Below are 27,263 nucleotides of genomic sequence, written 5' to 3'. Positions count from 1 at the left end.
ATTAACCAAGACAAAGGGCAGGATTCATGAAGGCTTGCATGGAGTCTAAAAGTAGTGTAAGACTCCATGCAGCCTTCGCGATCCAGGAACAGCCCAAAGTCCGTGTAAGAGACAAGCTAAAACGTCTCTTACACGGAGTGGGCGTGGATAAGCTAATCACCTCACTTGCAGCCAAATAGCATGCAAATGAGGATGATTAGTGATCCAGGAAGCCCAGAACAGCCCGTGTAAGAGCCGTTTTAGCTGCAGAAATGTACTCAGTTGACAACTGAGTACGTTTCTGCAAACCACAATGGAGCCATGTCAGCTCCAAATAAAGGGTGCATATGTGTCAGGCAGCATGCCAATGGCCAAATATGTGGCCATTGGCAAGGTAACCTGATGCAAAAGTAATAAAAAATTTTTTTTTTTTTTCGGCGATCGCCGATGTTTAAACCCAGCGCAGCCTCGCGCAAACGGGCTGCGCTGTATAAAACATAAAAACGAAGGTTATAAACCCACAAATGTGGGTTTTATGCACTACATGGATTTACAATGCAGGGACCAGCAGACCCAAAACAACATGGCCACCGTGTAGTGGTTGCTAAGGGGGGAAGCTGAGTCTAAGAGATGTAACTAAACATTAGTAGGCAATCTGATGCAAATGAGTGTTAGGATACTGAATTCCACTGTCACATAGCAAATGAGCACATTCTGAGTAGTGTAAGAGTTACAGAAGGGGGAGGAACAGAGTAGGAGATAGGTGACATCACAGGGGGGAATGGCAGAAAGAAATGCATTTCATTGGAGGTCAGAGTTACATGACAGATGTCAGACACATATCATGGAAAGAGGAGTGCCGCAACATAAGCATGGGAAAGTCAAGAAATGGAAGGTGTACACTGTTGCCTACACCAAAGTTTCTTGCTGGGCGTGCATGCACAAGTGTGCGTGCCATGAAGCACGAGTAGGACAGTGTGTGCGCATGTAAGGCAGACTGAGCATGTGGGAGCACGTTGGGAGATGTTTAACACTGTTTGCGCGGGTGTGCGTGCATTTTAACCCGAATAAGCAGATTCTGAACTGTGTAAGCATGTGTGCACGCGTGTAAGCCACTGTGAGCGTGTTTCTGCTAGTATGCACATTGCTCCCCCCTGAGAAAACAGAAAGGAAAAAGGAAGCAACAGAATTAGTAGGAAGCTAGCAGGGAATACTGCTTGAGCTAGCAGGTGAAAACAATTAGAAGCAGGCAATTACACAGGCAGAATAGTAGCTCAGCCCAACACTTACAAATCTGCAAACAGCAGTGCAAGATGTTTCTCTCAAGAGACACTGCAAGACAGGAGTAAGCTATTAGAAGTAAAAACCAAAAAAGCTGAACTCAGAGCAGAAATTTTAGGGGCTGCCATAGCTGTCATAATGAGACATAGGCGACTTGCTGAGGGTGGTGACAATGCAGATGGTGCCAGACAACCCACAGTGAGGAGATGGAGAAGAGTGTACAGGCCCAGGGTCACCTACCATGGGTTACATGAGCTGGAGATAGTAGAGCGCTATAGAGTGGACAGAGACCTCCTGCAGCAAATAGTGGAGCTGTGCAGGCCACGCCTCACACACAGAACCAACAGAGGGGAACCCATCCCAGTGAAACCAAGGTATGTGTTGGCCTAAGAATACTAGCAACAGGTACCTTCCAGAGACCAACTGGTGATATGATGGGGATATCACAGACATCAGCCTCCAGGGTACTGCACCAGTTCCTGGATGCCATGTCAGCACATGTCAGTGATCATGTATATTTCCCCAATGCCCGTGAGGTATTGGCCAGCAATATGCGTCTCTTCCAGAAAATAGCGGAATACCCTGAGGTAGTGGGTGCAATAGACTGCACGCACATATGCATCAAAGCACCAGCCGGTGAGCGGGGTAGGGCCTACATTAACCGCAAGGGCTTCCCCTCCATCAACTGCCAGGTCATGTGTGATGCCCAGGGCATAATAATGAATTTGTGTGCTGGCTGCCCTGGGAGCTACCATGATTCCCATATCTGGCATCTGATGCAGCTGTACCAGACATTTGCCAATGGGGACATCCCGCACGGACACCTAGTGGGGGATGCAGGTTATGCACTGGAGCCGTGGCTAATGACACCCATCAGAAACGCACACTCACCTGAACAGGAACGCCATAATGAGGCACACGCACAAACACGTAATGTAGTAGAGCATGCGTTTGGGCTGCACAAGTCACGGTTCCGGTGTCTGGACACATCTGGTGGAGCCTTGCAGTACACACCAACTACATGTACCCAAATTGTCATGGTATGTGCAATGCTACATAATATGATCTTGCAAAAACAGCTGAAGCAGGACCAGCATAGGGCCGGGCCAAACAGCCCCCCACCATTGCCAAGGCCATCACAGGCAGAGCGTGACTCGGAGGAGGAACAACCTGAGCCTGCCCCAGTAGGCAGAAGGAGGAGTGCCTAGTATGCCCTGGCCTTGGCAAAGAGGCAATGCATAGCACATACACTGGCTCAGTAGGAACCCTGGGAATGATACCCCCTCTGACTCACTCAGATAATAACAGGGATGCCTAAAATGGCATGACCTGCTCACAAACATGTACAGGGAGTGTAATATGTGCATCCGACAGAGGCAGCCCTGCAGCACCACCTGAGGCATAAATGCCATGTGTTAAGTAATGTAACACCATGTACTATATGCACACCTGAGGACCCTGACTAACATCCTACCCTCACCAAGCATCATGCCACAATATGACAATGAGATGATCAAGTGCAATAATTGACTGAAGTATCGCAGTTAGTCAAAGGGGATCCAATGTGTGCCAGCCTGGGATGACATGCTGAGCATGACATGATGCTCCACCTGCTAGGACTGGTGTGCACCTATCAGTGCAGGCCGTATGGATACTGGCAAAGGCTGTTGTTACCCACAGCATGCCCTGAATAGGTAAGGCTCAAAACACAAACCTACCTCCATAGGTATCAGAAGGGATAAGAATAAGTTAAGGGATAAGTCGAAACAGCAAGATGCATGCAGTCTAAACTCACCCAGTATGGAGAATGTTGATATCTGTGCTGTAACAGAAAACTGGGTCAAGGCTCACAACAGCACCCTAACACTACCAGGTTACACCTCATACTGTGCTGTACAGCCTCAAAACATGGAACAAGCTACAAAAGGAGGGTGACTAGCAATAATTGTCAAGGATAACCACACCCCCATGTTGATACCACAACAAGAAGCAGCATGGACTAGCCATGGTCAAGTAACAGTGGCTAAAACTGCCCCCAGTTTATAGCCTGCTACAGACTACTGTCCCAACACCAGGAACTGCACCTGGCCTATGCTGGAATACATGAATATATCAAGTCCTCCAAACCACATTATATTGGGTGACTGAAAATACCCAGACATAGACTGGGAGCATTATACTAGCTCCAACACTGTAGGACAAAAGTTCATAGAATCCATAAACCAAAATGCCCAGGAACAATGTACCACTCCCACAAGAGGGGTAAGCATACTGGATGTGATAATCAGCAACATGGGTACTGGATGGCAAGATGAGAAGTGTATTGCTCACTGGTAAAACCAGACCATAGACTAATCACACTGGATATACAAATCCTGACCACAGTCCCTGGCCTGAAAACCACAGTGGAAAACATGTGTAAAGCAATATTTGCACTCCTCCAAACTGATGTGGAATCCATTAAAGGTCCTGTGCAGGTGCAAAATATGGGCCACACCTCAGAACCTGTGATACAGCCATTCCATGAACACTGCCAGGAATGCTTGGAGTATGCAATCCTAAATTAAAACAAGACACAATGCCATACACGCAGGCATCTGGCATGGTGGACACCAGCCATAACCAAACCATGCAATAGAATGAGGAAGCTACTACATGATAGAGCAAACATAAACAATGAAGTAATCACTGATCAGTAGTATGGCAATAAAATATGTCCACACATACAATCCACTAAGGCCAGCCACAACAAGTTGAATCTGTGAATCTTGAGGCAATGTTACACCTGCCCCAAGTACACAGACAACCCCCAACTCCCTCCAAGAAATACAAATATATGTGAGAGATGCAACCATCTATCCAAACTGAAGGCTGAGCTCCCTCAACTCAGTACTCCCAAAACTAGTCAGGAGGAGAAGGTAACCACACACACCACAAACACAGTCCCACATAGACCTATCACAACTGCAAACCAAAGACATAAACACAGAAAAACATTCCCGGAGGCACAAATTACAAACACAGCACACCAACAGAGGCCTCTAAAGCAGACACCCAATCAAACAACTTCCAAACATAGCACATGCAACACATAGTACACAAAGCTGGTGTGCCAAACAGTCACAGGCCAGAAGGAGAAACAACATGCCTGATACAGTTGTAATAGGTGACTCCATAGCGAGACACATTGCTGTCCCGCATACCAGACTGAACAAGGGAAAGGGTACAGTAAGCTGCCTGTAGGCTGCCACAATACGCCACATAACACAAGTATGCAGGTCACCCCAAAGCAAGTAGAAATAGGATGCAGTCATAGTCCATGCTGGTGTGAATGACCTGAGATGTACCTCCGTAGACTACATGAAAAGAGACATAGATGAGCTCTCTGATTATGTAGTCCAGGCCAGTATGACACTCACCGTTTGCAGCATCCTACCCTTACCAAGAATGATGCCACAGTACAGACACGGAATGATCAGTTATAACAAGTGGCACACTTACTGTGTCATTCCAAGGGGATCCAATGTCTGTCTGCTTGGGATGTCATGCTTAACAAGCCACACAGCTGTTCCAGGGATGGCTTGCACCTGTTACCCCTGGGCGTCTGGATATTGGATAAGGCTTTTGCCACCTCCATAGACCCTTTCGTAGGCAAGGCTGAAAAGACTAACCCACCACCCTAGAAAACATAAGTGGAAAGAAACATAAGGGTAATGCTGACCAATGCCAGATGTGTAAACCCCAATATGCATGCTCCCGAGGCCATCCCCAGTATGGAGAACATCGATGTCTGTGCAGTGACAGAAACCTGCTGCAAGCCTCCTGACAGCACACCAGCACTACCAGGTTATACCACATATCATGCGTCATGGCCCCAAAACCTGGAACAAAACATAAAAGGAGGGTGAGTATCCATATTCAGCACAGACACCCATATGTCCAGGTAACTGACAATGCACAAGGCATTGGAGTCCACCCATGTGCAACTAACTGTAGGCAAGACTGCTGTACAGTCTGTAGCATGCTACAGACCACACTCTCACACACAGGAATCCCACCTAGCCGTCCTGAAGATACTGGACAGTATGAATGTCCCACCAAATACCAAACAAGGTACCACAAATTACTACATAGGTGGTAAACCATTATGTATGGAAGGAGTAATCAGGGACCTAGGGACACAAGTGGACAGTAACCTGTTATGTGACACTCACATTGCCAATGTGGCTAGGAAGACTGTCTACATTGGACACCGTATCATGAAAGGATTCACATCTACGTCAACAGAGGTCATTGTGCTCCTATACTGTTCTCTTATCACACCCATAAACTAGTACAATGCCTCATATGGGATGTACCTTACCTGACACCTGCAGGAGTTAGAAAGACCTCAAAGGTACCTCACCAAGAGGATAAAGGGTCTCAAATATATGTCATATGCTGCCTGGCTGTAGACATCCCAGCTGAATGCAGTCACATACTGCCTACACAGAGGCATTGCATGCCTGTTGTACAAGGCCATGCCCAACACAGGAGTAATGGACATGCTCCACCCCAGAAAACTCAAAGCCATCAGAGCTGTGAGAGTGAGAGATGTCAACCTCAACACATAATGAAATAGGATGTGCTGGAGGGACAGATACATAATCCAGAGGCTCCCACACCCTGGACCAGAATCCCACTCCATGTTAGGCAGAGCCCCTCACTGACACTCTTCAACAGGAATCTTGCCAAGTGGATGGATGATCGTAGAGTTACACTGGGGTCTTCACTGTGTCATGTCCAGACAGAGGCACAGCAAAGCAAATCATAAATGGCCATAATATTCACATAGCAAGGGGTGGCGAAAGCCACACACACTCTGGCTAGGCTAACAAATGCCCTAGGGTGGATAGCCTAGTATGAACCTATGAACCTATGAAGATACAAATTGTACAGGACACTAAGGATAATCCCAAGGCTTTCACAACTGATGGTAGGAACCGTGTTGGGAATTCACAGATATGCTCTGAATCACACAAATATCACAAACAACATACCAAACACACACACATACTGCCAACATACATCCTAACAGGTGCAGTGCAAACCCCCCCCCCCAGAATGCAAAATATCTATCCCAGCAGACTGCTGGCCCCCTGACATTGCATTTGCTGAGGTAACAGCCAGCATCTACAAAGCAAAACACACAGCAGCAATGGTATGAGATGGTGTCCTGGGCTGAGTCCAACATGGACTCCAAGACGAATGGAATGCCAAATCACACTACTGCTCAATGTCGGCCTTACCACAGGATATGTACCCAAAGAGCAGTGTACAACAACAGTGGTCCTTCTCAACAAAGGTGTTGCCTGAATGGATACTGAAAACTACCACCCCAGAATCCTGAGAAGCTCGGTCTGCACAGCTATGGAAAGGATCAGCATGTACCACAGACATAAAGATATTGGGGACCTACTGACACCGGACCCTACCCAGTGTGGCTTTCTTAAGTGCAGATCCTGTCCCTAAACATGTTTGACTCAATTGAAACAGTCATTAAGGTCATTGATGAGGGCAATGTGGTCCACACAGCATAGCTGGACCTTGCAAAGGCTTCTATACAATACCCTATGTGTTCATTATAGATATGCTCATCAGCTTAAATATAAACCCCTATGTCAGTAGAGGGGTTGCAAACCAGACCAAGGGCAGAACAGAGATGGTCAGACATGCTGCAGCCATGTCAGACTACAAACCAGATATAACTGGCATCCCACAAGGCTTGGTCCTGGGATCTCCCTCGTCTGGTATATATGTCCCATAGGTACAGGCCAACATGGAAGGACTGTGTCTGAACATGTTTGCAGAGGACTACAAACTGCTCACCATATATGATCCACCAGCTGACACAAGCATCCCACAAAAGGGCCACATAGAAACAGACAACTGGTGCCATAGCCATGTCAGCAAGCTAATTGCAGAAAAGTGTATAGTCAACCCCCGTGGATATACAGTAAGTGCCCACCAATTACCACATAGGTGTTAACCCATTACATACTTAACATGTAATGAGAGACCTGGGGACACAAGGTGATAAATATCCTGCATTGGACAAACATGTGCTGTAGTGTTTACAGAAACATACCATATACCCACCTAATCATGAAGGTTGTCAGATCTAGATAAGGGGAGGTCATTGTGGCTCTGCAGTCATCCTTCATCAGCGTTACAATTGACTACAATAGCCCCTGTGGGATGTACCTCAGCAGACACCTCCATCAACTGTAAAGTCCCCAACAGTACCTCACCAGGAGTATCAAAGAGCTTGCACAGATGCCATGTGTTGCCTGATTAAACAAACTGCAGCTACACACACTGCCATACTGCCCACCCAGAGGCAAGCTGTGCCTGATGTATAAAGCCATGTCCAAGCTGGTATCAATAAACATGCTGCACCTTGTACAATCTGAATGGCAGTGAGCTATGCACATGAGAGACCTGAACCCCAGCACTGACTTACATAGGACAAGCTGTACTGCATGATCCATAACACAGAAGCCACCCCCACCCATGAGTAAACTCCCAGTACAGGCTACCCATATTCACTTATCAATTCTCCTCAAGAGGAATCTTGATGAGTGGATGGGAGATGGTAGCTTCATCCTGGGTATCTCTGTCATGTAACACAAACTTGTAGGAAAAACCACCTTTAATAACAAAGCAAAGCTTTCGGGCAGAACCCTTCTTCAATACTAATACAATCAAGTCTGCATACTAGAAGCTTATATACAGGTCTAGAAGTCACATGATTAGCAGCCAAGAATCATGTGACAAACAGGTCTTAAAGTGCAAACAACATAATAAAACTTTAAAAAATCAATTAATAATATTACGTAATCTAGTTAAAATTGGTTTTAAACTAACTTTGCTGTTAATTCCTGGATATGAATCAGCAGCTAGTCTTAAAATCCATTCAAATTCCTTAGTCTCAAGGCGATTATTCAGATCTCCACCTCTGGCACTAGGACAATTAAAATCAATAACTCTAAACTTAAAAGAATGTTCAGAGCCATGAATATTGATATGCTTATATAGTGCATTATTTTCACAACACCGTCTGATTTCTGAATTATGATCAATAACACTATCTTTCAGCTTTCGAATAGTTTTTCCTACATAGAATGAGGTGCAGGATTTACATGTAGCCAAATAGATAACACCTGAAGTGTTACAAGTAGCTGAAATTTTAAAATTGAATACTTGACCAGTGCTAGGGTGTGTGAAAATATCACTACCATTACCAAACATCTGTGCACAAGCAATACAGTTAAAACATTGAAAAGTTCCATGCTTAATAGCCAACGTCATAGGCTTAGGTTTATAAAAATCTTTATAACACAATAAACTTTTGATAGTCTTCATATTTCTATAAGAGAAGCATGGTTTATCACCTACAATAGCTTTCATTTCATCTGAAGCTAATAAAATTATCCAATTTCTTGAGATAATTTGTTTAACCAGGTGACTTCTTCTATTAAAAGTGGTCATATATCTAACTGAAGTCATCTCTTTATTGCTGTTATTATTTTTCTGGGATGTAGTTAACAAAATATCCTGCCCTTGATTAAAGCTGATAGGTTTCAAATAAGTCTTCCTAGCCTCTAAAATATCAATTCTTGACTTATTAAGTAGGTGGGCATCATAACCACTCGAGGTAAAATCGACTATCAAATCATCCAGTTGTAACTTGAATACATCATCATCTGTGTTGAGCCTACTTGTCCTAATAAATTGTGGTTTTACCACACTTCTGAAAATATGTGGAGCGTGCATACTACTGTAATGTAAATATTTACAACAGCTAACTTCCTTCTTGGATGTTGTTTTGAAAAATAATATTTTTATGTTTAACAAAACTTTATATTTACAGTTAACAGGAATAGCTATGGGTACCTCAGTGGCTAACACATACGCTAACCTAGTCCTTTACCAATGGGAACATAAACATCTGTATAGTAATAGGAATCTTTCTACCTATATTAGTTTTTATCAAAGATTTGTTGATGACTGTTTAATTGTTTGGAATGGTAAACTTCATGATCTGGATGTTTTTGTTGACTATTTGAACTCCACAACTTATTATTTGAAATTTAAAATGCAAGTTTCTGAAAATACTATGTGTTACTTAGATGTAAAAATCCAGCTGAATGATGGAATTCTTAATACTTCTGTATATAAGAAGGAAGTTAGCTGTTGTAAATATTCAAGTTACAACTGGATGATTTGATAGTCGATTTTACCTCGAGTGGTTATGATGCCCACCTACTTAATAAGTCAAGAACTGATATTTTAGAGGCTAGGAAGACTTATTTGAAACCTATCAGCTATAATCAAGGGCAGGATATTTCGTTAACTACATCCCAGAAAAATAATAACAGCAATAAAGAGATGACTTCAGTTAGATATATGACCACTTTTAATAGAAGAAGTCACCTGGTTAAACAAATTATCTCAAGAAATTGGATAATTTTATTAGCTTCAGATGAAATGAAAGCTATTGTAGGTGAAAAACCATGCTTCTCTTATAGAAATATGAAGACTATCAAAAGTTTATTGTGTTATAAAGATTTTTATAAACCTAAACCTATGACGTTGGCTATTAAGCATGGAACTTTTCAATGTTTTAACTGTATTGCTTGTGCACAGATGTTTGGTAATGGTAGTGATATTTTCACACACCCTAGCACTGGTCAAGTATTCAATTTTAAAATTTCAGCTACTTGTAACACTTCAGGTGTTATCTATTTGGCTACATGTAAATCCTGCACCTCGTTCTATGTAGGAAAAACTATTTGTAAGCTGAAAGATCGTGTTATTGATCATAATTCAGAAATCAGACGGTGTTGTGAAAATAATGCACTATATAAGCATATCAATATTCATGGCTCTGAACATTCTTTTAAGTTTAGAGTTATTGATTTTAATTGTCCTAGTGCCAGAGGTGGAGATCTGAATAATCGCCTTGAGACTAAGGAATTTGAATGGATTTTAAGACTAGCTGCTGATTCATATCCAGGAATTAACAGCAAAGTTAGTTTAAAACAAGGGGCCAGATTCAGGAAGGCTTACACGGAGTTCAAGAGTAGTGTAAGCCTCCGTGTAAGCCTCCAGATTCAGGAACAGCCCAAATCTCCATGTAAGAGACAGCTAACACGTCTCTTACACGGACTGGGCGTGGAAATGCTCAATACCTCATTTGCAGCTCAAAGATATGCAAATGAGGTATCTGAACGATCCACGAAGCAGAAACCAGTCCGTGTAACGGACGTGTTAGCTGCAGAAATGTACTCAGCTGACAACTGAGTACATTTCTGCAAAATTAAAAACGGAGCTATGTCAGCTCCAAATAAAGGGTGCATTTGTTTCATTAAGCATGCCAATGGCCAAATATGTGGCCATTGGCATGAAAAAGTGTTGCAAAAATATGTTATATAACTTTTTTTTCCACGGGATTTTGAGGTTTAACTGCAGCGCACACCCACGCAAACGGGGTGCGCTACCTAAAACTAAAAACCGAAGCTTATAAGCCCACAATTGTGGGATTTATGTATTACATGGAATGTCAATGGAGGGACCTGCAGACCAAAAACAATATGGCCTCCGTTTAGTGGTTGTCAAGGGGGGAAGCTCTGTGTAAGACATGTAACTAGTCATTACTAGGCAATCCTATGTAAATGAGGGTTACAATACTGAATCACACTGCCACATAGGTAATGAGCACTTTCTGAGTAGTGTAAGAGTTAGAGAAGGGGGAGGAACAGAGTAAGAGGTAGGTGACATCACGGGGGGGAAGGATAGATACAAATGTACCAGATTGGAGAGCAATGTAAGGTGAAAGATGACAGACAGACTTCAGGGAGGGAGGTGTGTCCCAACAGAACACTAGGAAAGTCAAGAAATCGAAGGTGTACGCTATCCCTACACTCAAAGTTTCTTGAAATACGTGCATGCGTGCGTGTGCGCGCGTGGAAGGCAGGTTCAACATGTGGAAGCGTGTTGCAAACCGTTTACAATGGTTTGCGCGGGCGTGCACGTTAGTAAGGCAGTGTGCGCGTGTGTTAACATGAATCAGCCTAGTTCACACCGTGTAAGGATGTGTGCGCGCGTGTAACACCGTGTAGGGATGTGTGCGCGCGTTTAAGTGACTGTGAGCGTGTTTGAGCTGGTGTACACATTGCTCCCCTTCAGGAAACAGAGAGGAAACAGGAAAAAACAAAATACAAGGAAACTGCCAGAGGATACTGCTGGAGTTAATTGGTGGAAACAATTGGAAGCAGGCAATTATGCAGGCAGACTAGAAGCCCAACCCAGCACTTAAAACACTACAAAGAGCAGTGCAGGGTGTTTCTCACAAGAGATACTGCAAGAAAGTAAGCTATCAGAATTGAAAACTGAAAAAGCTGAACTCAGAGCAGAAATGCTAGGGGCTGCCATAGCTGTTATAATCAGGCAAAGGCGAATTGCTGAGGGTGGTGACAATGCAGATGCTGACAGACAACCCAGAGTGAGGAGAAGGAGAAGAGTATACAGGCCCAGGGTCACCTACCATGGGTTACATGAGCTGGAGATAGTAGAGCGCTACAGAGTGGACAGAGACCTTCTGCAGCAGATTGTTGAGCTGTGCAGGCCACATCTCACACACAGAACCAACAGAGGGGAACCCATCCCAGTGGAAACCAAGGTATGTGTTGGCCTAAGAATACTAGCAACAGGTACCTTCCAGAGACCAACTGGTGATATGATGGGGATATCACAGGCATCAGCCTCCAGGGTACTGCACCAGTTCCTGGATGCCATGTCAGCACATGCCGGTGATCATATATATGTCCCTAATGACCGTGAGGTTGTGGCCAGCAATATGCATCTCTTCCAGCAAATAGCGGGATACCCTGAGGTGCTGGGTGCAATAGACTGCATGCACGTACGCATCAAAGCACCAGCAGGAGAGCGGGGTAGAGTCTACATTAACCGCAAGGGATACCCCTCCATCAACTGCCAGGTCGTGTGTGATGCCCAGGGCATAATAATGAATGTGTGTGCTGGCTGCCCTGGGAGCTACCACGATTCCCACATCTGATATCTGACGCAGCTGTACCAATCATTTGCCAGTGGGGACTTCCCACATGGACACCTAGTGGGGGATGCAGGTTATGCACTTGAGCTGTGGCTGATGACACCCATCAGAAATGCACACACACCTGAACAGGAACGCCATAATGAGGCACACGCACAAACACGTAATGTCATAGAGCGTGTGTTTGGGCTGCTCAAGTCACGGTTCCAGTGTCTGGACACATTTGGTGGAGCCTTGCAGTACACACCAACTACATGTACCCAAATGGTCATGATATGTGCTATGCTACATAATATGATCCTGCGGAAACAGCTGCAGCAGGACCAGCACAGGGCTGGGCCTAACATCCCCCCACCATTGCCAAGGCCACCACAGGCAGAGGGTGACTCGGAGGAGGAACAACCTGACCTTGTCCCAGTAGGCAGAAGGAGGCGTGCCCAGTATGCCCTGGCCTTGGCAAAGAGGCAACGCATAGCACATACACTTGGTCAGTAGGAACACTGGGACTGATACCCGCTATGACTCACTCATATAGTAACAGGGATGCCTAACATGACACAACCTGCTTCCAAACATGTACAGGAAGTGTAGTATGTGCATCCAACAGAGGCAGCCCTGCAGCACCACCTGAGGCATGAATGCCATGTGTTAAGTAATGTAATACCATGTACCATATGCACACCTGAGGACCCGACTAACATCCACCCTCACCAATCATAAACCACAAAAAACACAATCCTACCTCATAGGTACCACAAGCGATAGTAACCTAGATGTAATGCTACCCAATGCCAGAAGTATAAATGCGTGCAGTGTAAACGCACACAGTATAGAGAATGTAGATACCAGTGCTGTAATAGAAAACAGGGTCAAAGCCCACATCAGCACCCTGACACTACCAGGTCACACTTCTGTCCTAATAGCAGGAACTGCCCCAGGCCTACTCTGGCAACGTGAGTGTCAAACGAAATATTACTGTCAACCTGGGTGCCCAGGACCCTGATAACCTCTTCTGTGCTTAGAGGATTGCCACCTAAATGGGAACTAGGGGTAACCCTGTTGTTCCCGAAGGGTATGACTATGCATTGTTTAGCGTTTAACGTAAGGCCATGGCTCTGGCACCAGTTATCTGTGTCTATGAGACCCTTCTGAAGGATGTCTGTGTCAGATGGGTTTCCAACTATGGTTCGCAGTTTGCAGTCATCTTCAAACTTTGTCAGCCATAATCCACCTGTGTTTGCTCGTACTTCTGAAAAGTAGATGCTGAACAAATGTGGGCCCAGGACTGAGCCCTGCGGGACACCACTTGTGACAGCTCTGGAGTGTGACATGGCACCAGCAACTTTGACCCTGTGTGTTCTGTCACTTAGCCAGTTTGCAACCCATGCTGTGATGTATGGGTTCACAATTAAGCTGGTGATGTTTTCAATGATACCTGAGTGGGGTATTGTGTCGAAAGCCTTTGCCAGGTCAAGGTAGGCTGTGTGGACTGCCTTGCCCACATCAATGGCCTGGGTGACTGTCTTGAAAAAGTCAACCAAGTTTAAAAGGCATGATCTGCCCTTGACAAAGCCAAACTGGATTGGATCCAACGTCTGCAAGTCCCCTATGTCTTCATGTATTATTCCCATTATGATCCTCTCCATAGCTTAGCAGAACAGGCTTGTCAAGCTGATGGGATGGTAGTGTCCGGGGTTGGTGGAGGCACCTCCTTTGTGAAGTGGGTCCACCATTGCTGTATGCCACTCCTTGGGCACATATCCTGAGGTGAGGCTAAGATTAAACAGCTGCCCCAACTGCGGGTGTAATTCCTCATTGAGTTCATGGAGCACACAACTGGGGATACCATCTGGTCCCATGGATAAAGTGTTTTCTGCCTTGGATAGAGCAGTTCTCACCCCAGCATTGGAGATGTTTGGGGGGCTACAATCCTCTGGTGTAGATACCCCTCCAGTTGGGGGGAGGGGGGGAGAAATCTGCACTGAACCTGTCAGCTAGTATGTTGGCAATGTCTGTAGGTTCAGTGATATTTACATCATTCCGAACTAATTCCGAGCATATCTGGGAGTTCCCTCCCAGGTTTCAAACATAGGTAAAAAAGGCCTCATGATTGTCCCTTGAGTCCTGAGTGGGTTTACTCTCAAAACTCGCCTTGGATGATTGTATGGGGAACCCAGTGTTTTACTCATAATGAGCAGGGGTGTCTTCCCTTCTACGGATTTCGCTCTATCTTGTAGTAGCTCCTTCCTTCTGTTGTAGAGCTTGTTTATGGCTAGGGTCCACCAGACTGGATGCTTGCCTGTGGTACAAAGAGTCTTTGTCTTGTTTGGGATTGCCTGATCCATGCAGTCCTGGAGGTGCTGGTAGAAGGCATTTGTAAGTGATACAGCGGCTTGGGTAATGGTGTCCGCTGGCTTGGGGGCCTTGAAAGAGACCACACCAGTCCGTAGAAATGTGAAGTCAGCATCTGAGAAGGTCTTCACTGTTTGTTTTTCTATCTGGGGTGTGGGTGGGATGTGGACTCCCACTGAGATTAGTCCATGATCTGATCTCACCAATGATGGGTATACTTCTGGTGTTGAACAGTGTGACCCCATGTTCGTGATGATGAGTTCTAGTATGTTGTCTCCACTTGTGGGGATGGTGACCAGTTGTTCCATGGCATTTGAGTGTATGAACTCTTGGAACCTTTGTGTTAGAGTGTTGTGGCTTGATTAGTGATCCCAGTCTATATTTGGATAGTTGGAATCACCCAGTAGGATGGTGTTTGGAGATACATATATCCCCTCCAGTGTTTTCAGGACAACTGTGTGAGGTACCTGAGTTTGAGAGGGTGGCATGTAACATGCTACAAACTGCAGAGCAGTCTTGCCTATGGTTACTGGCACCTGGATGGTCTCCGATGCATCGTGTGTTGCCACCAACCTCGAGGTGAGGGTGTCCTTGATGAATATGGACACCCACCCTCCTTTCTTGGTGTTGTCCGGATTCCAGTGCCGGAACGCATGATATGAGGTAACACCCGATAGTGCCGGGGTGCTGTCAGAAGCTGTGAACCAGGTTTCAGGCACAGCACAGACATCAATGTGCTACATACTGAGAAGGGCATCGAGTGTGTGCAGCTTGAGGTTGAGACCTCTGGCATTGAGCAGCATTACCCTTAGTGTCTTTCCTTTTCTGTGTTCTAGGGTGGTAGGTGTAGAATCTGAATCTTGCATAAAAAAGGCACAATGGGGGTGGCAAGAGCATCAGCCAAAATCCAGAAGCCCAGGGGTGACAGGTGCAAGCCGTCCCTTGCAAATCAGCGTGGCCTGTCCAGCATGTCATCCCAGGCAGATAGACATTGGACCCCCTTTGAATGACACCATAGTTTAAGCAAATTATTACAGCTGATCATCTTGTCTCTGTTTATGTGGCATCATACTTGGTGAAGGTAGGATACTGCTCAAGGTCAGGGTCATACCTGCCTGGCCTACATAATCAGAGGGATCCTCTATGTCTCTTTCCATGTAGTCCAGGGAGGTACATCTCGGGTCGTTCACACCAGCATGGATAATGACTGGGTCAGACTTGTACTTGCAGTTGAGTGACCTGAGTGCTTGCATTATGTGGTGGATTCCAGTGCCCGATAGGCAGCTTACTGTGACCTCCTCCGTACTCGATCTGGTGAGCGGGACGTCAGTGTGTCTGACTATGGAGTCACCTATGACAAGTGTGTCTGGCATTGTGTTTGGCCTTAAGGGCTGTGACTGTTTGGCACACCAACTCTGTGGTCAATGTGTTGCATGTGCTGTGCCCTGTGGAGGCAGTTGTGTGAGTGTCTGCTGTGGTGGCCACTGCCGTTTTGGTAGAATTCTGATCAGAGCCTCCGAGTATGTCTTTGTGTGTCTATGTGTATGATTTTAAGTTGTGATAGTGCCATGTGAGACTGGGTTTGTGATGTGTGTGGTTACCTTCACCTTCTCTCTGGTCTTGCTAGTCCTATGTTGAGAGAGCTCAGCCTCCACTTTGGCTATATAGTTGCATCTCTCACATGTATGTGTGTTTTATGGGAGAAGGAGAGGGTTGTCAGTGTACATGAGGCAAGTGTAACATTGCCTCAATATTCCCAGGTTCACCAGCTGAGCAGGAGAGGACACTAGCAACTGATCCCTAGACATGCTAGAAGGAATAGACAAAACAATGTTGGAATACAGGGAGATATCAAGCCCCCCAAACCACATCATAGTGCTTGACTGACAATACCTACACATACACCAGTGTTTCATAGTGTCATAGTTTACTACTAGGCTATCTGCCCTAGTGCATGTATAAGCCTAGCCATAGTGATGTGGCTATTGCCACCCCTTATAGTGGTAATAAGTGTACAGAATAGATTCCGAATATTGTGCCTCTGACTTAGTAGTGACACATTATGACCCCCCTTACGTAATTGAATAACATGACTGTGCCTCTGTCTAGTCTGTGCCTCTGTCTCATATGCAGTTGTCCAGATGTCTCCTGAAGAGAGTCAGTGAGGGACTCTGTCTAACATGAACTGGGATACTCTGCTAGAGTGTGAGGTGCCTCTGAGTTGTGACTCTGTCCCTCCAGCATGTCCTATACATGTATGTGCTGAGGTTCAAATCCTCAGCTCTCATGGCTCTGGTGGATTTGGATTGCTTGCAGTGGAGCATGTCCACCAAATCCTGATTGGACATGGTCTTGTATGTCAGGCATAGGTCACCTGTAAGTATGCGGTATGACACTGAATAAAGCTGGATTTCCTCTATTCTGGAAGCATATGACATGTGTTGAAGACCCCTGATCTTCATGGTAGGTACTTTTGGGGTCTCTCCAGCTGTTGCAAGTGCTGGGTGAGGTACATACCATATGGGGCTTTGTATTCAGTCATGGGCCTGATAAGGGAGAAGGATAGTGGAACAATGACCTCCTATGATCTGGATGGAAAACCCTCCATGATAAGGTGGGCAAGATAGAAAGTCTTCCTAACCACTTTGGCAACAGGGGTGTCAAAAGAGATGTCACTATCTACATGTGTCCCCAGGTGTCTGATTTGTTTTCTGTGCTCAGTGGGTTGCTGTCTATGTATTGATCTGTGGGTACTTTGTTCCTCCCAAAGGGGATGAATACACATCAGTTGCATTCAGTTTCAGGCCATGCGTCTGGCACCAGCTATCCACCTTTGTGACGGCATTCTGTAGGATGTGTGCTGGCTGATGTATTCACTATGGTGCCTAGGTTGCAGTCATCTGCAAACTTTGTCAGCCACAACCCCCCTATGTTTGCTTTCACATCTGAAAAGTAAATACCAATTAAGAGGGTCCCAGGACACATCCTTGTGGGACACCACCTGTGACTGGCTTCGAATCTGACAAGGCACCTGCAATGTTGACTTTATGGGTTCTGTTTCTTAGCCATTTTGCAACCTATCCTGTGACATATGCTGTTATATGTCAGCTGTTGAGCTTGGCTATGATGCCTGAGTGGGGTATTGTGTCACAGGCCTTAGCCAAGTGCAGGTAGGCTGTGTGGACTGCGTAGCCCTCATCGATGGCCCTACTGACAGTTTCATAGTAGTCAACTAGGTGCAAAAGGCAGGATCTGCCCTGTACAAAGCTGAACTGGGTGGGAACAAGGGTCCGTAGGTCAGCAATGTCTCTGTGTAAGAGCTCCATAATGACTCTTCCCATAGCTTTGCAGACAAGGCTGGTTAAGCTTGTGTGGTGGTAGTTTCCATGGTCTGTGGAGGCATCTCCTTTGTGGAGTGGGACCACTGTTGCCGTACGCCAGTGTTCAGGTACGTATCCTGTAGCAAGACTAAGGTTAAATAGCAGTTGTATATACGGGTCCAGCTCCTTCTGGAGTTCACATAGCATGCAACCGGGGATACCAGCAGGTCCCATTGATGCTGTGTACTTGTCTTTGCTGAGTGAAGCTCTCACATGGACATCCAAGATGACAGTGAGGTTACATACAGCTGTGATAACTATCTTCTTTTGGGGGTGAGGGAGGGGGTAAATCACACTGAAGCTGTCCGCCGGAATGTTGCCAATATCTGTCAGGTCACTGGAATATATGTTGTTGTGTACCAACTCTGAGCATATCTGAGGGTTCCCAACCAGGTGTCTGACATAACTGAAGAAAGCAGTGTGGTTACCTTCATTGTCTTTGGTGATTTATGTCCCCAAGTTGACCTTGCATGTCTTTATGAGATAATGTAGCTTTCTACTAGTGCTGATCACAGCTGTCTTCCCTTTTGGAGATGTAGCTCTGTCTTGCATTAGTAACCCTCATCTGTCATACAGTTTGTTTATGGCTGGGGTCCACCAGACAGGCCACTTTCCCTTTGTGGAGAGGGTCCTGTTTTATTTGTGATTGCATGGTCCATGCTTTCTGACATCTAGCTAAGGGGAGGTCATCGTGGTTCTGCAGTTATCTTTCATCAGCATTAGAAATGACCACAACAGCCCCTGTGGGGTGTACCTCATGCAGACACATCCAGCACCTGTAAAGTCCACAACAGTACCTCACCAGGAGTATGAAAGAGCTGGAACACATGTAATGTGTCGCCTGATTAAACAGAGTGCAGCTCCACACACTGCCATGCTGTCCACCCAGATGCAAGCTGTGCCTGATGTAGAAGGCCATGTCCAAGCTGGAATCAATGCACATGCTGCACCTTGTACAATCTGAATGGCAGGGAGCTATGCACATGAGGGACCTAAACCCCAGCACTGACATACATAGGACAGGCTGTACTGCATTATCCATAACACAGAAGCCACCCCCACGCATGAGTAAACTACCAGTACAGGTTATCCATAGAGACACTCGTTGATTCCCCTCAACAGGAATCCTAATGAGTGGATGGGAGATGGGAGGTTTACCCTGGGTATCAATGTTATGTCACAGGTAGACAGAGGCACAGTATACTAAACAAGACATATGTCATGGCAAACTACACTTACAATGTGTTGACGGACAAACACACTCTCCAACTAGCATTAGAAATGGCCAAGGGCACATCGGTAGTGTTTGCCAATGTACACCCATGTTGTGGAATACACTACTGATGTTGGATGAGGCTGGTGTAAGTAGTTCACATCTGAACATAATGCAACATGGTCAGATAGGTTCATAGGTACATAGGTTTATACTAGGCTATCTTCCCAAGGCAGGTATAAGCCTAGCCCAGAGTTTGTTGGCGTACACCACCCCTTATATGGAAACAGTACTGTGCCCATTATTTTGTCATGCCTCTCTCCAGCAGTGACACAGTGACGATCCCGGGGTTAAACGTATGACCTTCCATCCACAGGTCAAGATACCTCTTGAACACAGCCAGCAAGGTGCTCTGCCTCACATGGACCGGGATTGTATTCCACAGCATAGGGAGTCTCCGGGTGATAACTCCATCCCTCCAACATGTCCAACATACATCCCTGCTAAGGTGTAAGTCACTTGCACTAGTGGTTCAGGTGGATCTGCCGATTCTAAGGTGGAGCATGTCCATTAATCCCTGTTTGGACATGGCCTTGCATGTCAGGCACATGTCACCTCTAAGCAGATGGTATGTGAGTGAATAGAGTGGGAGTGTCTTCAATCTGGCAGCATATGACAGCTGTTGGGGTTCCTTGATCCTTTAGGTGGGGACATTCAGGGTGTCTCCAATTGCTGCAGATGTTGGGTGAGATACATCCAGAATAGGGCATTCTACTCGATCACCGGTCTGATAAGTGAAGAGTACATTCTTGCCCTGACCCACTAGATCTGGATGTGAATCCCATCCTGATCAGGTGGGCAATGTAGAAGGTCTTTCTAGCCACTTTAGCAACGTGAGTGTCAGAAGAACGGCGACTGTCAACCTGGGTCCCCAGGTCCATGATAACCTCCTCTGTGCTTAGAGGATTGCCACCTATATGGTAGCTTGGGGTTACCTTGCTTTTCCTGAAGGGTATGTCTACACATGTTGTGCACTTTGACTTCAGGCCATGGCTCTGGCACCAGCTATCAGTTACCGTGAGTCCCTTCTGAAGGATATCCGTGTCTGATGCACTGTCCACTATGGTGCCCAGTGTGCAGTCATCTGCAAACATTGTCAGCCAAAGTCCTCCCATGTTGGCCTGTACTTCTGGGAAGTACATGACAAACAATAGGGGGCCAAGGACTGAGCCCTGTGTGACACCACCTGTGACCAGCCTGGAGTCTAACATAGTGCCAGCAACTCTAACCCTGTGGGTCCCATCCTTAAGCCAGTTTGCAACCCATGTTGTGACATGGGTTTACATTTCAGTTGTTAGGGTTTTCCACAATACCTGAGTGGGGTATTGTGTTGAAAGTGTTTGCAAGGCCAAGGTAGGCTGTATGGACTGCCTTTCCCCAACAATGGCCTAAGTGACCGTTTTGAAGATGTCAACTGAGTACAAAAGGCATGATCTGCCCTTGACCAAGCCAAAATGGGATGGGTACAATGTCTGCATGTCCCCTATATCTTTGTTTATGAGCTCAATTATGATCCTCTCCATAGCTTTGCAGACTAGACTTGTTAAGCTTATGGGGCAGTAATTACCAGGGTCCGTAGAGGCACCGCCTTTGTGCAGATGTGCACAACTGGACCCTAACCAGGCTGTTGTACACACTATGGAAATGTAAAGCAGTGATAGGACTAAAGCCCAGGATACTGACCACCACAGTGAAAGTACTGAACCACTACACTATACAGTACTACAGTGTTAGATCAGTATGAATGGATGTTGACAATTGTGTGCAAAGTATCCCATGCAAAACCTGCAGGCACAGTATACTCCTTGTTGTGTTCACACAAAAAGCATTTGGACAGTAACTACACAACATGGCACAGAACACACAACCATAAACTGGAGGTATTTGTTGAAGGTCACACTCATCCACAAATGTGATGGGCTGCAGAGTTCAACATATGGAAAGCCCACACTGGGCATGCTCACACACTTAGATAAATGAGACATCTTTCACACAACATGCCATGGGAAGGCTGAACTGGGCATGCTCACACACTTGGTCCAAATGTTACTCCTAGCAACTGTGAAAACACACCAGAGGATGCTCATTCCCCTTTCTAGACACTGATCATGTAAGCACCCTATAAGTATATCAGGAGAAAAGGGATCTTTCAGTAATCTGAATAGCGCTCTGCTAATGCATCTGTCTCTAGTGTCATAACTTAGTTAGGCAGGGGTTTGAATCCGGCAAGTGTGTGTGAAGGGGGATAAGTGTAAGTGTATGAAAGGAACATCCCTTTTGGCAACTGGGAAAACACACCACAGGATGCTCATTCGACTTTCTAAACTCTGATGATGTCAGCACCCTATAAGTATATCAGGGAAAGGAAATCTCCCAGTAATGCGAATAGCATGCTGTGCTAATGCGTCCATCTCTAGTGTCATAACATAGTTAGGTAGGGGTTTGAATCCAGTAAGTGTGTATGAAAAGAACATCCCTTTTGGCAACTGGGAAAACACATCACAGGATGCTCATTCGACTTTCTAAACTCTGATGATGTCAGCACCCTATAAGTATATCAGGGGAAAGGAAATCTCCCAGTAATGTGAATAGCGCGCTGTGCTAATGCGTCCATCTCTAGTGTCATAACATAGTTAGGTAGGGGGTTGAATGTGGCAAGTGTGTGTGAAGGGGGGTAAGTGTGTGTGTAAGTGTGTATGAAAAGAACATCCCTTTTGGCAACTGGGAAAACACACCACAGGATGCTCATTCGACTTTCTAAACTCTGATGATGTCAGCACCCTATAAGTATATCAGGGGAAAGGAAATCTCCCAGTAATGCGAATAGCCCACTGTGCTAATGTGTCCATCTCTAGTGTCATAACATAGTTAGGTAGGGGTTTGAATCCAGCAAGTGTGTGTGAAGAGGGGAGTTAAGTATGTATGACTAAAATATCCATTTTGGCAACTGGGAAAACACACTACAGGATGCACATACCCCTTTCTAAATGATATCACAATTATGTATGGCTTTTGATTACAGACATGCCACGTGTGTTTTGCCCACACAGAATGCCCATGTGTGCGGGTTGTCCCTCACTATAATGCATGTCATTGATTAAACCAGTTATGGCAATGCACACATGATGTATGTGTGTGCCAAATACACATATGTACCTGTGACCTTCAATAGTTACCATGTGTGATGCCTGCCACATGTGAATACATGGTATTTGCACAGGGTAACATTATGACTGTGGTCTTCTGTGCAGGTGCTGCATGTGGGATGTGTATATACAGTGTGAGATGTAGATGCTATCAGCCTAGTAGTGAGGGATACATACCTGGTCTGGGGCATATAGTCTACATGTTGTTGATGTACAGGTGCTGCATGTTTTCACCTGTTGTGGGAGTGGTAAGACGTTATTCCATAGCAATGCAGTGACTGCATGCTAAGAACCATTCAGCTAGGGTGTTGTAGCTACACTAATTCATTAGCATTCAGTAATATGTCAGAATCCCTGGTGAGGGTCTGATGCCAACCAAGGTCAGGGGTCTACCAGCCTGTGTCACTTGCTCAGTGATCCCTTCCATGTTCCCTATCATGTATCCCAGTGAGGGACATCCCACATCAGCTGTGGTGGCATGGACAATGACTGAGTCATATGTGTCCATGCATCTGACTGACCTGTATGTTTGTGTTATGTGGTGGACCACAGTGCCCCATGAGCATATCACTGTGACCTACACCTTGTCCAGCCTGGTGAGCATGTTCTCACTGTACTGGACAATAAAAGTACCTAACACAACTGCGGCAGTAGTGTTGTATAGCTGTACAGACTGTGCTTGTTTGACACACAGGATTTGTGTGCTATGTGTTATGCGTGCTGCGTGCAGGCCTAATGTATGCCTGTGTGCCAGCTGCAGAGATGTCTGCCAGTCATGCAGGATGCTATCCTTAGGCTCCACAACTGACCCGGCGTGTTTCCATGCTTGTATTGCTGTCCGTGTAGGTCCACATCAGATTGGTATTGCTGTCACTGTAGTATTTCATGCCACCAGACAGGTTATGCCAGTGCTGGGTTCAGAGTGCTTAGTCCACAGTTTGGCCATGTGTTTCCATCTCATACATGTGTTGTACATCCATGGGTAGGGGATAGGGTTGACTGTGTACATGTGGCAGCTGTGACATTACTACATGACACACATATTCCACAACTGTACCATAGAGGTGACTGACAACTGACCTTTGCACATGCTACCATAGTATTGAGATTGCATTGGTGATTAACAGCACATAGGGCCAATGGTGAACAAGATACATAGGTCCATAGGTTCATACAGGGATGTCTGCCCAGGGCATGTATCCACCTAGCCAGAATGTGTGTGGCTTTCAACATGCATTGTAAATCTGTCTTGCTATGCCCTTTTCCAAGGTTAGTATACTGTGCCTCTGTCTCACAGTGACACATAAGTGATACCCAGGGTAACCCTACAATGTCACATCCAGTCATTAATATCACTCTTGAAGATAGTCACTGAGTCACTCTGCCTAACCTCTATTGGGATAATAGTCAAGAATGAAGGGAGCCTCTGAGTTGTGAATGTGCCCCTCCAGCATGTCCTATGTATATCACTCCTGAGGTTCAAGTCTTTCCAGCATGTATCCTGATGGGATCTGGATATTCTGAGGTGCAGCATGGCCACTAAGTGAGGGTTTGACATGGCTTTATATGTCAGGCACAGATTGCCTATGAAGAGGCAGTATGCCACTGAGTAGAGCTGCTGTTTCTTTAACCAGTCAGTATGTGGCATCTGTTTGAGCCCTTTGATCCTCTTGTCAAGGTACGTATGTGGTATCTCCAGTTGCTGCAGGTGTCTGGTAAGGTGCATGCCGACAGGTTCATCATAGTCAATTATGGGCATGATGAGGGATGAGTAAAGGGGCACAATGTCCTCCCCTGATCTACATGTGGATCCCATCATGATGATGTGGCCCATATAACATGCTTACCTAACAACTTTGTCCATGTTGTTGTCAAATGGTAGAATGCTATCAACCTGTGTACCCCAAGGTCCATAATTCCTTCGTCTGCACTTAATGGATTAACACATATGTGGTACTTTGTGGTCACTTTGTGTTTGGCAAAGGGGATGACAATATGCTTTCTGTCATTCACCTTGAGGCCATGGCTGTGGCACAAGTCATGTGTTTGCAAGAGGCCCTTTTGGAGGATGCGTGTGTTAGCTGGAGAGTTGATTATGGCGTCCGGTTTGCAGTCACCTGCGACTTGCTCAGCCACAGTACTTCCATGTTGGCCTGTACCTATGATAAATATATAATGAACATGACAGCTCCCAGGGCTGAGCCTTGTGGGACACCACTTGTACCAGGTTGGAGGCTGACATGGCTCTAGCAAGTCTAGCCATGTGTGTTCTGCCCTTGAGCCACTGTGCAATAACCATAGTGACATAGGGGTTAATATGTACACTGGTGAGCTTCCCTAGAATGCACAAATGGGGTATTGTATTAAAGGCTTATGCAAGGTCCAGGTAGGCTGTGTAGACCTCCTTCCCCTTGACAGTGGCCTTGGTGACTGTTTCAAAGAAATCAAACAGGTTTGAGAGGCAGGTTCTGCCATTAACAAAGCCAAACTGTCTATGGTGACATGTCTGTAGGTACACAATATCTAGATATGTGAGGTTCATGATGATCCTTGTCATAGCTTTGCAGACAAAGCTAGTCAGACATATGGGGTGAATAGTGTCCAGGATCCGTGAAGGCACCAGCTGAATGTAGAGGGACCACTGTTGCTGTACGCCACTCTCTGGCCACATATCATGTAGTAAGGCTGGGATTGAACAGTGGTGTTATGTCTGGGTGTAGCTCTTCTTGTGGTTCATGTAGGACACAGCCTGGGACACTGTCTGGTCCCATTGATGCAGTGTTTATTGCTTTGGGAAGGGCATCTCTTACCTGAGCATCTGTGATGTCAGGGGGGGCAGCACTCTGCCGCGAGACATATTTGCCTTTCGGTGTGGTGGGGGGGAGAAGGCAGCAGTGAACCTGTCCACTAGGATGATGGCAATGTCTGTGTGTTTTGTATTTTGTGTGACATCTTGGATTACCTCTGAGCATATCTGGGTAGTACCACCCAGGTTCCTAACATAACTACAGACAGCCTTGTGATTATCCTCAGTGGCTTGTGGAATCTTCTCTCAAAGATGGCCTTAGACAATCGTATGGGTGCCTGTAGTTGTCTTCCAATACTCATCAGTGGTGCCTTCACATTTTGGGAGGTTGTTGTATCATGTAGTGGTGTCATCCTTCTATTGTATAGTGTGTTTATGGCTGGTGTCCGGCACCCAGGACATCTGCCTTTGGAGAATTGGGTCATGCTTTCATATGTGGTTTCATGATCCATGCATTCCTGAATGTGTCCATAGAATGCCTTTATACTGGTATCTGCAGTCTGGTCCATATTTTCAACAGGCCTGGGGCCTTTGAAGGTTTCCACATCATTTATGAGGGGTGTGAACTTGCTTGACATGAGCTGTTGACAGACAGAGCAAGGTGAGGGTCACATTTAGCTACCTGTCGGGTGATAGAATGTGCCACATAACACAGGCACACAGGTCACTCCACAGCAAGTACAACTATGAGGCAGTCATTGTCCATGCTGGTGCAAACAACCTGAGACGTACCTCCCTGGACCACATGGAAAGAGACACAGAGGAGCTCTTACAGCACCCTCTCAAACTCAGGACTCCCACACAGCCTTTATGCTGACACAGGAGAGTATAGATTTTTCTGCAAACACCATCATACTGGGTGACGTCAGCTACCCAAACATAGACTGTGAACATTACACAAGCCACAATACCCAAGCTCTAGGGTTCCCATAGATTAGACATTCTTTAGATATGGAACAGGTAACCAACCTTCCCACAAGAGGGGCAGATATACTAGACCTGATCATCACAAACATGAGTACAAAATGCTCACCACTGGGAGTATATCCCTCATTGTTGCAATCAAACCATATACTAATCACACTGGAGTACTGGATCCCCCACATATGCAAACATCGAACACATTGATGTGTGTGTGGGAAATGCCCCTATTAGCAACTGTGACAGTACAGTACAGGATGCAGATCCCCCTTTTGAAACACTGATGATGTCAGGACTCTATAACCATATTACCTGTATTAAAATCCTGCAGTAATTCGCATAGCGCGCTCTGCTAATGCGTCATTTTCCAGTGTCATAACATAGTTAGGTAGGGGTTTGAATCCTGCAAAGGGAATGTATGTGTGTTAGTATGAGTGGGGTTTATGTGTGTGCACTATGCTGGGAGAGATATGTGCCTTTTGCCAACTGGGAGAACACACTACAGGGTGCACATCCCTCCTCCTACACACAGATGATGTCAGCACCCTCTAAGTACAGCATTAGAAAGTATTTCTCCAACTACTGCAAATAGCACACTCTGCTAATGTGTCTGTTTCTACTGTCATAACACAGTTAGGTATGGGTTTGAATCTTGCAAATGGAAAGTATGTGTTTTACTGTGGGTGTGGTTAGTGTGTGTGCACAATGATGGGGGTGGGATGTGGCTTTTGCCACATGGGGCTATGCACTGCAGGGTGCTCATTACCCTTAACAAGCAGTGATGTTGACAGCACCCTATACAAACAAAACTACAAAAGAGAAGGTGGTGGTACCAATAACACATGTAAGGTAACACTTCTTCAAGTAATGTCCACAAAACGAAGTAGGATAATCAAACAATTTTTATTCTATACAAACAACATGACAAAAGACAACTGCCAGTACTCAGTATAGTGTTACATGCTACTGTAACATGTAACACCAGAATATACCTAGATAGATGAAGCCT

The sequence above is a fragment of the Protopterus annectens genome, chromosome 9.part0 (assembly GCF_019279795.1).
Source record: "Protopterus annectens isolate FY-2018-M chromosome 9.part0, PAN1.0, whole genome shotgun sequence".
Lineage (NCBI taxonomy): Eukaryota > Metazoa > Chordata > Ceratodontiformes > Protopteridae > Protopterus > Protopterus annectens.
Note: the sequence above shows the minus strand (reverse complement) of the source record.